Raw genomic sequence first — 12,983 nt, 5'->3', positions numbered from 1 at the left:
GGGATTCCGGCACTAAAAAAGGGACATAGTGAACCCTGGTCCACCCTGCAAAATAAGACCATTGACTGGCTCAGAAAGCATAGAAATTTTGTGCCATGAAATACTAATGACATTTTGATGGTCCGCAGAGTAGGGTGGGTTGGTGACTCCTCTAAGAAGTTAGACGGCGAATGTATAATAGTAAATTTTCACCGTCCCCAGATGTCCTATCATTATTACATATGCAAGAGGAGATCTCAAAATACCTGTATCTTTGCTCTCCCTTTGGGGCATTTCTACAAACCATACCCAGGGATACTTGCTCTAGAAGAATTTTCAATATTATCCCCAAATAGGTTCCAGGTATTATCTGTTTTGGATTACTTGTATTGACAACCAACTCCTGTAGTTAGAAAAACATTCTTTCCTGCTACCATTGAGATAAATTGTGGTATGGAACAGATGCGTCCTCTAAATATACAATATCTAGAGGAGATACAGGGGAGATAATCTCTTGCAAGGCATCTGAGCTGAATGTAAAATCTGGGGTGGAGGAGCAGCAAGGGTTATTACCCAGGACCTCAAATACTTCTTTTGATCTAATGAATAACTCACATAGGTTAAATATGATAAACATAGGAGTAAATAATCAAAAAAAGTACGACTAACTTCCTGGAATATAGGGGTCCTTAATAGGAACCTTAGGATCACTGAATGGCTGGAATACACAAAAAAGTGATATTTGCCTTTTACAAGAGACTTTGGGCAGTATAAACCCCCCATAGGGTTGGGTTTAAGACCTTCAGTGTGAATGCTATCCCATCAGTGAGAGGTAGGCCTTCAGGGAGTCTTATCATATGGATTAGAATTACCCTTAAAATCGAATCAACTGAGCTGTATAAACCGTCTCAGGATTTGGTTGGCGTAAAAATGAAAACACAGGATATAAAAAGTAATATATTTAAATAACATCTACAATAGGCCAAGTCCAGCCACAAAAGATTCTTTAATAATAGATCAACTTGATTAATTTTTTAATTCAACAGAGACTGGTGCAACAGTAATAGTAGGGGGCAATATTAACTGTAAATTTGAACCAGTGGGGGGGTTTGACAATCTCTTCGAAGAGGAAGATACAGGAAGATACAGCAAATAATATTCCCGCTCCAGGAGTCGCACAAATCATGAAACTAATAATAGTGCAATGCCTTAGAGCTTGTAATGGCCATTTACCTTCGGATAAACCTGATACATCTACCTTTTGCAGAGGCACCTACAAGAGTAGTATAGACTATATATTGGTATCCGTTGAATTTTGGCCAAATGTATCTGACCTGCCAATGGACAATTGAACAGCTAGTGATCACCATCCCCATATCTGTCATTAATACCTGAAGGCTTTCTTGGTACTACTGTGGACAATGAGGATATCAACACCTCCACTGATGATAACCTAGTTAGTAACAACCACCGAGCCTTAAAATGGCAGCATATACTAGAGAATGTTAAATCAATTACACAGATGTACAATATTTTTGCAGAAATTGTTTCGCTTCACTTAGATGCACCAGCAGTAGAGTTTTCAATAATGGTTCTACATCTGGCTTTGCTGGATTCTTTAGTACCAGTATTGAGTAGACTACCAATAGAAGATGGTGGAATGAGTACAAAAATAGGAGTTAACCCATGGTATAACAGAGAGTGTCGTGGGGCAAAGGCTGACCTTGTATTGTCAATAAAAGAGAACACTATAACGGCTACAAGGGAGAAAAGAACAACATATGAGCAAACCCTTGCCCATGCAAAAAAAACTTGGGATGACAATATTTGGACAGATTTATTTGAAGCAACCAAGTCCAAAGATCAAGCAGGCTTTTGACGTTTAATAGCAAAGCGTAATATGGCTGAGATACCCGCCACCCCCTCTCAACACAATCCCCAAGAATGGGAATACGGAAACGGTTCTGAACTTTTGGAAGGCGGGAGGGAGTTACCCTCCCGGCCGTATTTATTAAAAATATGAAACAAAATTAAAACATTAAAATAACAGTTTCATATCATGTACAATTTCATATCCACATTACGATGTTCATTGGCTGACCTTAACACATCTCTAATACAAAGGTTCTCCTAGCCGATACTAAACATCCTGCAAATGCATTTCTCAAATTGTACATCCTAACATTACGGGCCAACGGCAAGGTCGTAACCGGTGTCAGATCCCTAATACCAGAACTCCCCCCTCACTTGTGAGGGGCGGTCGCACAGAGGACTGTACCTTTGTGCCTACTTCCAATTTCCCTTGTCTTTAGCGGGGGCCCCCTGTTAACTCGACGCCATCTTAGTGGTCGTCCGAGGACTCGTGTGAGGTGTCTAGAAGGTAGCATAGACCCCCCTCCCACCCCACACAACTTACCACATCTGCCGTCGCAGATGTCCTGGCCCCGGGAAATTCCCAGGAGGGGCCCGCAGCCCCTCCTCCCCAGGGAGGGGCCTATGGCCGCCTTCCCTTTCGGCGTCCCCATCCTTAGAGGGGACCGCCTCCCCGTTTGAGGGGCCAATGGCCGCCTCCCCCCGGGCGCTCCCATCCATAATGGGTGACGCCCCACCTCTAGGGATCTTCCAATTACTGCTCACCGATCATGACCTTACCGCCCGACCAAAATAAATACGACAATCTAAGACTAAAGAGGAGAAAAGACAATTATACTTAAGCAATTCAAAGTATAAACTCTACAGAACAACACTGTTCACTCTGGTGCAACTACTTTGCCGAATAAAGATGCTGAAAAAGAAAATTATCAACTTTATTTCATACCAAATCACAAACTTTATTCAGAACAACCTGTAAGAAAAACGATACCATGTCACAAGACTTTATTCAAACAAATCGCTGTCCTCAGGGGCTGGTGGGTGGGTTCAAAATTGGCTCTTCGTTCCGTCTCGAGCTCACGTGCAACGGGGAGGTGCAGCTTCAGAGCACAGGAACAAGAGGATGCTTCCTTGGCTTGTCGCTCCTTTTATCCTTCGTCGGGCGGGCATAGACCCGCCTCCAATCCGCCTCCGGGGCGTGGCTAACGGCGTCAGTGTGTAGGACAACCCTCTCTTGGGCGGGAAAAGGCGCGCTCCGGCTACGCCGCTTCGGGCATACCAGCCGAGACTCGCCTCCCACCCAAAAATGGCTTCCCGGGGGGATCGGGGTACTCCACCATACGTTCGGGGGGACCGAGTGGTCGCCCCTTTCCATATGGCTGAGATACCCGCCACCCCCTCTCAACACAATCCCCAAGAATGGGAATACGGAAACGGTTCTGAACTTTTGGAAGGCGGGAGGGAGTTACCCTCCCGGCCGTATTTATTAAAAATATGAAACAAAATTAAAACATTAAAATAACAGTTTCATATCATGTACAATTTCATATCCACATTACGATGTTCATTGGCTGACCTTAACACATCTCTAATACAAAGGTTCTCCTAGCCGATACTAAACATCCTGCAAATGCATTTCTCAAAATTGAAATTGTACATCCTAACATTACGGGCCAACGGCAAGGTCGTAACCGGTGTCAGATCCCTAATACCAGAACTCCCCCCTCACTTGTGAGGGGCGGTCGCACAGAGGACTGTACCTTTGTGCCTACTTCCAATTTCCCTTGTCTTTAGCGGGGGCCCCCTGTTAACTCGATGCCATCTTAGTGGTCGTCCGAGGACTCGTGTGAGGTGTCTAGAAGGTAGCGTAGACCCCCCTCCCACCCCACTTAACTTACCACATCTGCCGTCGCAGATGTCCTGGCCCCGGGAAATTCCCAGGAGGGGCCCGCAGCCCCTCCTCCCCAGGGAGGGGCCTATGGCCGCCTTCCCTTTCGGCGTCCCCATCCTTAGAGGGGACCGCCTCCCCGTTTGAGGGGCCAATGGCCGCCTCCCCCCGGGCGCTCCCATCCATAATGGGTGACGCCCCACCTCTAGGGATCTTCCAATTACTGCTCACCGATCATGACCTTACCGCCACAGGCCGGATAGTTGACCGGCTATCCGGCACCCCCACAACAACTCCTACTTAAGGTCATGGCTGCAAACTCTTTAACCAGGCTACGATGTCTCCTATGAGTAAAGAATTCCCCACCCGGGACAAATGGACCCCATCTTCTAGATACATATTGTCCCCCCTGATACATCCATGAGGAATCAAATGCAATGTACTTGTACGGAACAGTCTACCAAGTTTGTTATTCACTTTCTTCACCGAATGATTTATAGCAGACACAGAATTAGCCCCCCGCCACACCTTCCGTGGAATCATATGGGACCATGCAATCGTGCACCCCGGAACCCTTCTCGCCAACCAACTTACTGTGGATAATATCACCTCGAGAAGTACTCGTCGACCAGTGGTCACCAGATCATTGCCCCCAAGATGCACTATGATTATAGACGGCGGTGACCTTGTCCGCCCTAACAAACTCTCCATAAAAGTTTGAAACTGGTCAATACAGAGCCCGCCCCTTCCGTAGAAGGTCACCCTGTACCCGTATTCCCAAGCCATGTGAACTATGTCACCTGCTTTGAATACGTCTGCGGCACGCCTCACGTATGAGTGGCCCACGACCCACACCACTCTCTCATCAGCCGGTGATCTTTGACCGCTGGTTCCCAGGTGTCGGGTCGACTGCACAGTCCGCCCCGCCTCGTAAGCTCGCGAAACTGTAAACCAAACAAAAACAAGAAGCGTGAGTGCATGACATTAGCTTCACAACATGTGCAACCTCACATACCTTTTGTAACAATTCGAGGACCAACGCCCCAACTGTTTCACTTTTTCAACACTCTGACCCCTGGCTGTAGCCTCTGTAGCAGCCCCTATCCGAAAGGAATGGGTCCCAAACTCGCACGGGTTCCAGCCCGCAGCTGCGATTGCCATTGCAAGCACCCGTTGGAACTGAAACCTAGTCAGTGGGGTGGCGTCGGCGTGCCTCAGCAAGGTTCCCCCCCATGATGCCGCCCTCTGCGCCAAATACTCTTTAACGCATGCAACCGGGCACATGGGAGATCCGGGAATCCGCTGGACTACTACACTGTCCCCGATCGCTCCCTGATCGGTCTTGGACCTGGCAAATGAGACTACCATTGTCTCCCCCTTAATTTGGACGTGCTCTCGGCACAGACCTCCCCCCGTATCCTGCTTGTTCCTTGCTACCAGTTCGCTTACCCGCATAGCCCCATGGAATGATAATGCAAAAGCGGCCCGGAATAGCACTGTCTCTGATTGAGATGAACATGTTGCAGGGAGTACGGACAGTAACAGGGCCAACCTTTCCAGACCTATCGGGTGCCTCTCATCCACTCTGCGACCCTCAAGGCGTTGCCACCCACGCAGCGCTTTTTGTACCAGAAAAGACGCTGTGGGGTCCTGGATACCATGAGCCCGTGCCATGAAAGAAATGGCGGCCCGGTGCCTATTGGCCGTAGCCACTGATTTGCCTGCCTGATGTAATGATAACAGAAAATTCAGGACATACTCCTCTTGGCCCCAAAGCTCCCCTCTAGCAGAACCCAAAAAGGACCAATAGGAACGGAACGCCCCTTCATATGCCTTCCTTGTCCTGGGTGCTAGACTCTCTCCCATGAGGTCTTGTAGTCCGGGGCACCGAGAGACCAGAGAGCTTCGGGAAATGGTGCCGCCACCGGGTCCGCTGTGGGCAGAAAACCCCAGAAGGCCTGCATACGGGAACGAGAAAGCGCATCAGCTGCCTGATTTAACACCCCTGGCACATGTCTTGCCCTAAAATGGACGTTTAGTCTCATACACAGCAGAACAATTTCCTTCAGCAATCTCAAAATCCATTTGCAGCGTGCTGCCTGACTGTTGATACACTCAACCACGGTCATATTATCAGACCAGAAGACCACAGAGCGATCACGAAACCCCTCAGGCCATGTTTTTAAGGCCACCAGAATAGGGAACAGTTCGAGAAAACCAATATTACCTGTGAGCCCACTCACGTGCCAGCATGACGGCCATGTTCGTGCTGACCAGTGATTACCAAATATGGCGCCAAAGCCCACACTCCCTGCCGAGTCTGTCCACAACCCCAGCTCCTCGGAGGAAACCGCTGGTTTGTTCCACACGACACGACCATTGAAATCCGCCAGGAATGCCAACCATATGCGCATGTCCTGGCGAACCTCTGCCGAGAGCCTTGCGTGGTGGTGCCCTTCTTTAAGGCCAACCATGGCTTGAGCAATAGAGCGGGAAAAAGGGCGAGCCATTGGTATCACTCTAAGGGCAAAATTCAGCTGACCCACAGTCTGCTGCAACTGATGCAAATTTACCTTCGTCTCGCTAATACATGTTTCCAGCGAGGCCTTAAATTTCATTACCTTCTCCTTGAGCAACCGGAAGCACCCCTCTTCGGAATCGAGCTCTATTCCAAGAAACTCGAGCAAAGTAGACGGCCCCACTGTCTTACATGGTGCCAATGGCACGCCAAAGCGTCTCATGAGATCACAAAATTCATTCAAAGCCTGTGCACATTCCGTGTCCCCGGCTGCCCCCAGGAACAGAAAATCGTCAAGATAGTGCATAACATGCGTAAACCCCGTTATTCTTGTGAACGCCCATTGCAGAAAACTACTGAATTTCTCAAAATACGCACAAGAGATGGAGCAACCCATTGGCATACATTTATCCATGTAATATCGTCCCTGAAACATGAAACCAAGGAGACGCTGATCATCTGGGTGTACCGGGAGCAACCGGAACGCTGACTCGATGTCTGCTTTGGCCATCAGCGCTCCGGGCCCCAGGCGATTCAACATGGCGACGGCCTCATCAAAAGATGCGTACCGCACCGAACAAACTCCCGGGTCAATCGCATCATTCACCGAAAGGCCCCTCGGAGCTGACAAGTTATGTATCAACCTGAATTCCCCTGGGTCCTTTTTGGGGACTACTCCCAGAGGCGAGCAAACAAAATTAGCAACCGGCGGTATGTCATATGGTCCGGCAACCCGACCCCGGGTCACCTCTTTCCCAATCTTTGCTTGTACCACCGCCGTATTCTGCAGAACCGACAGTTGGTTCCTACATTGTGGTTTACCCTGAAAATCCCCCGCCGGGATGCGGAAACCATACGAAAAACCATCTCGCAACACCCCAGCGGAGCTATGATCCGGGTATTCGTTCAGCCAAGGAATCATTGCCATGGTATCAACAGGGGTAGGGAGAGGCGCCCCTCGGACTATTTCAGACCTGTTTGGGGCCCCCTCTACTTCCCGTGTCACCCGTTTTGGCTCTGCACATGGTCTCGGGATGCGAGGACTGCCCGCACCCTGTACATTCATGCCTAAACTTGCATGACCCCTGGGGCCTAGTACATTTGCCTCTGTTAAAGCTCCAGCATGCCCCTTTTTTACCTGAATTGCCATTATTCCTTGTGTGCTGATCATTGCTTGATCCCGCCCGAAAGGGCGCCCCAGACGAGTGGCGGGAAAACTCGACCCCGTTTCCCCCCAACGATGGCGACTTCGCCATGCCTGACTTCTCCATTTTCTGCCAGGAAATGGAGTCGAAACAATCCCACGTCAGAGATGTGTCGTACTCCTTGGACTTACGAAATATGCTATCGTAACAAAACCATTGATTGCCACCATATGTCTCAGCAAATTCCATGATACGTGTCTGATACACGGCTAATTCCACCAACACTTCGGGCCTACGTTCCCCCATAATTGCAGTGAACATTCCAAACGCTCTGCCCCAATTGCCTATCGATTCATCAACTCTGAAAGCGGCCATCTTGGCGCGCCAAACACTAGGGTGCAGAAACTCCTTTTGACCTTTTACATGTTCAATCTCATAGTGATCGGTCAGTAAGGAAAACATGTTTACATATTTATCAGCCCATATCCTTTCTTTTACTTCCATCGGGATATGCTGAACAACTTTCTCCCTCCTTGAAGGTACCGATCCCTCCCCCGCCATCGGCAATGGCTGCTTACCTGAACCGGTAGCCGTGACCGTAGTTCCTGCCAAACCAACGCCCGATACTGGTTGTTCCACGGGAGCCTGCGGGGAAACAAGAGGACACGGTGCTTTTGCAGCATCTTTCGATTGCCGCAACTGCTTCATTATCGCCCTGGCATCATCATCCGTGGCCCCCTCGTTCTCTTTGCCCAACCATGCCGCCAACTGGGCAGCCAGCTCAGGAGGCATATCCTCCCCGTTCACGGGAATGACTATCACAGGGATTGGTTGCCCCCCGTTCGGGACCGGGGTCGGGCCTCGATTGGTGTGACCGGGTGCGCCGGGGGAGCTTCGGGAACCGGAGCCTCCCCCCCCGACGCTCCCTTCTTGGCCCTTCTACCTCTCCCGTTAGGGACCACTCCCGGCAATGCTGGTCCGACGACTCTCTTAGGTCCCCCCGCACCATTCATTGCCGCCATCTGCTTCTTCATCTCCGCCATGTCTTTCACCAGCATACGAAGCATCTGATCAGTCCCGACCCTCTTTCCGACCTTCTTGCCAGGCATCGTCCGCGTATGATCCTCAAGGTCCTAGGCCAAGAAACTCCGACTCACTGAAAGAGTAAACACAAAATTAAATCCTTCAAAATTGGCTCTTCGTTCCGTCTCGAGCTCACGTGCAACGGGGAGGTGCAGCTTCAGAGCACAGGAACAAGAGGATGCTTCCTTGGCTTGTCGCTCCTTTTATCCTTCATCGGGCGGGCGTAGACCCGCCTCCAATCCGCCTCCGGGGCGTGGCTAACGGCGTCAGTGTCTAGGACAACCCTCTCTTGGGCGGGAAAAGGCGCGCCCCGGCTACGCAGCTTCGGGCATACCAGCCGAGACTCGCCTCCCACCCAAAAATGGCTTCCCGGGGGGATCGGGGTACTCCACCATACGTTCGGGGGGACCGAGTGGTCGCCCCTTTCCAAAAGACAGGTAGGGATGACAAGGATCTCTTTCTCGATGCTAAAACATGGGAGGATCATTTCTCCTGCCTTTATGCGAATGTACAAGTGGTAGAAACACCTCGTACTGTAACACCTGTATTTAATCCTAATATTAATCATCTTCCTTTCAGTTTGGAAGAAACACTGCTGGCTATGAATGCAGTCAAGCCAGGGAAAGCTCCAGGCCTGACAAGATCCCGGGAGATCTGCTGAGGCACGATTGTAGTGTTTGTGGCCCTAATATACATTGTTTATGCAATACAATAGCTGCAGTTTTGCCAATACCTGAATCATGGAAAGGGGCGAAAATTGTCACGAATTTAAAAAAAGGCAATCGCAGTGATCCCGCACATTACCGACCAATTAGTTTATTTGATATCTTACTAAAAGTTTTTGCTAGGCATATTTTAATGAGAATAAATGATTGGCTTGATGAGAACAGTGTGCTCTCAAAATTCAAGGCAGGATTTAGAATAAAAACAAGCACAATCAAACAGGTTTTTAGATTTTTATGTTTATGCTGGAAATATATAAGTATAAAAAAGGGTCATCTGTATATAGCTTTTGTAGACCTAAAGGCCGCTTTTGACATCGTACCACGGAACTTACTTTGGGATTCACTAAAACATCAAGGTGTGTATATTGAACTACTCATGCAAATAATAAGATTTCATTAGGACAATTTTGCCAAAGTAAGATGTGGCCCGAGGGGTGAACTAACTAAGGCTATCCCGGTAAAAAGGGGTGTACGACAGGGGTGTGTACTCCAACCTACCCTATTTTCATTATATGTTAATGACATCCCTAGTTAATTGCTTGGGTGCACACATGATACACCCAAACTGTGAGGAGATCCGGTGCCAGCACTCTTATTTGCTGACGAGACCATATTAATATCACAAACCCCTAAAGGTCTACAATCTCTATTGGATTCTTTTAACACATTTTGTAAAAAAATGACTTTGAAATAAACTCCAGCAAAACAAAGTACATAGCAATAAATCCACATACGTCCTTTAAAAGGAATTAAGCAGTTAACAGCCAAAAACTAGGGTATGTACACCATTTAAATTATATAGGTATAACTTTGGACACAAAGTTGTCTTGGGAGCTACAGTTTAAAAAAACACAAGATAACCCAACTCCAAAAGTCACTGCCAATAATAAAGAAGCATGGGAGTAGTATCTCGAAGGCATTGACTCCTGTTCTGGAGGTCTTTAAACATAAATTACAATCAGCTTCTCTTCATGGCGCAGAAATATGGGTGCCCCATTGCAATAAGAGTTTCGAATTAGGAGAAAACACATTTTCTAGAAGAGTTTAGTTTCCCAGTGTGAACACCCCTAATTCCCGTTTTCATGGATTTAAACATCAAACAGATCCCCATGCAATACTAAGACCCTTATTATTTTGGGTACGGCTCTGGTCAACGGCTGAATTGACTTATTATAAGAGTGGACTACAGGAGTTCCTAGAGATTGACAAGGGCAGGAGTATCCCATGGCTCAAACATGTTTTTTCTTGTTTTGAGAAACTGGGCCTGAGTAAGCATGGCCTGAAAATTCGTTCCGCTCGCGAAATTTGCGGATTTTCCGCGATTTCGCGATCCGCGAATCTCGCGAAATCGCGGTAAAATCCCCGAATCAGGGGGGACAAATTTTTAGCCAAGCACTTACAGGGTTACAGCAGCAGGTGCAAAAGTTGAAGCTAATTTTTTGTAACCTTTTACAAAAGTGTTACAAAGAAATTAACTTCAACTTGGGCACCTGCTGCTGTAAGCCTGTAAGTGCTTCCCGGCGCCTCGTTGCCTACTTGCAACTATTCTTTGACCCTACTCTGACCCTTGAAGCAGGGTCAGAGAATAGTTACAAGTAGGCAATGAGGCGCCTGTCACGAAAATTAAACCTCAACAGGAAGCACTAACAGATATAAAAACAAGCATTTGCAATGCAATAGGTCTCGCATTAGGAAAGTTTGAGCTATTGGTCTTGTAAATTACAATTTTTTTTATTTATGTGTTGGTTTTGAAAATAGCTAAATTAATAGCTTTGTCATTTACAATGCCAATAGTTATAACTTTCGCAAATGTGACACCTATAGCATTTGTAATGCAACATGTTTTGTATTTACTTGACTTAGATGTATTGATATTACAAATTACAATGGCTTTTAATTAATACTTAAATAAAAGTGTTTTTAATTTATAATGGCAAAAGCTTAAACTTTTGTAAATAAGTTTTGTGAAGATTATGTTCAGTATATTTTATTGTGACGAAAATCCAAGAACAGAAGTGAAATATTAACATCTTTTTGTGACATTTGTAATAAAGCTTGAAACATTGAGAGAACATATTTGAACCAGTTGTTGTTGAATGGTTGCACAGATTGATGCTGGGGTGGCGCTGAGTGGTGCTGTGGTGGTGCTGAGTGGTGCGGTGGTGATGCTGAGTGGTGCTGTAGTGGTGCTGAGTGATACTGCAATGGTGCTGAGTGATGCTGGGGTGGTGCTCAGTGGTGCTGTGGTGGTGCTGAGTGATGCTGTGGTGGTGCTGAGTGATAATGTGGTGGTGCTGAGTGATGCTGTGGTGGCGCTGAGTGATGCTGTGGTGGCGCTGAGTGATGCTCTGGTGGCGCTGATTGGTGCTGTGGTGGTGCTGATTGGTGCTGTGGTGGTGCTGAGTGATGCTGTGGTGGTGCTATTGTGGTGCTGAGTGATAATGTGGTGGCGCTGAGTGATGCTGTGGTGGCGCTGAGTGATGCTGTGGTGGCGCTGAGTGATGCTCTGGTGGCGCTGATTGGTGCTGTGGTGGTGCTGATTGGTGCTGTGGTGGTGCTGAGTGATGCTGTGGTGGTGCTATTGTGGTGCTGAGTGATAATGTGGTGGCGCTGAGTGATGCTGTGGTGGCGCTGAGTGATGCTATGGTGGCAATGAGTGGTGCTGTGGGGGCGCTGAGTGGTGCTGTGGTAGTGCTGAGTGATGCTGTGGTGGTGCTGAGTGATGCTGTGGTGGTGCTGAGTGATGCTGTGGTGGTGCTGAGTGGTGCTGTTGTGGTACTGAGTGATAATGTGGTGGTGCTGAGTGATGCTGTGGTGGCAATGAGTGGTGCTGTGGTGGCGCTGAGTGGTGCTGTGGTAGTGCTGAGTGATGCTGTGGTGGTGCTGAGCGATGATGTGGTGGTGCTGAGTGGTGCTGTGGTGGTGCTGAGTGATAATGTGGTAGTGCTGAATGATAATGTGGTGGTGTTGAGTGATGCTGGGGTAGTGCTGAGTGATGATGTGGTGTTGCAGAGGGTAGAAAGGCACACAAAGCAGTCTAACAAAGGGCAGAAGGGCAGAAAAACAAGGGAAAAACGAGTCTAACAGAGGGCAGAAGGGCACAAAAAACGAGTCTAACAGGGGGCAAAAAGGCACAAAAACGAGTCTAACAGAGGGCAGAAGGGCACAAAAAACGAGTCTAACAGAGGGCAGAAGGGCACAAAAACAAGGGAATAACAGAGGGCAGAAGGGCACAAAAAACGAGTCTAACAGGGGGCAGAAGAGCAGAAAAACAAGGGAAAAACGAGTCTAACAGAGGGCAGAAGGGCACAAAAACAAGGGAAAAACGAGTCTAACAGAGGGCAGAAGGGCACAAAAAACGAGTCTAACAGGGGGCAGAATGAATCCCGCCCTGCGTGTTTGTCCACGAAGATGCCACCTTTTTGTGCAATACCTCTACTCAACTGGAGTACTTTCTACTGTCTAATCAGTAAGTGCTCCCTCGTTGGCTAAATGTATAGGGGCAGATTTACAATAACTGGCGCATCCCCAGGGATGCGCCAGTTATTGTGCGCCGCAGCTCCGCCACCCATGGTGCGCCCCATTTACAATGCAACGCATCATGTGGCAAAAACGGCACAGATGCGTCACGCAACTGTGCCGTAAAAGCAGCGCATTGCTGGAGCTGCGTCGCAAGCGTGACGCAGCTCCAGCAATGCTCTGGGAGGCCCTATCTCCCCAATGCTGCGTCAAGACTTGTGCCTGCTTCAAGCAGGCGCAAGGTTTTGACGCAG

This window comes from Lissotriton vulgaris, chromosome 10 (assembly GCF_964263255.1).
Source record: "Lissotriton vulgaris chromosome 10, aLisVul1.2, whole genome shotgun sequence".
Lineage (NCBI taxonomy): Eukaryota > Metazoa > Chordata > Amphibia > Caudata > Salamandridae > Lissotriton > Lissotriton vulgaris.
This window is presented reverse-complemented; position numbering follows the sequence as displayed.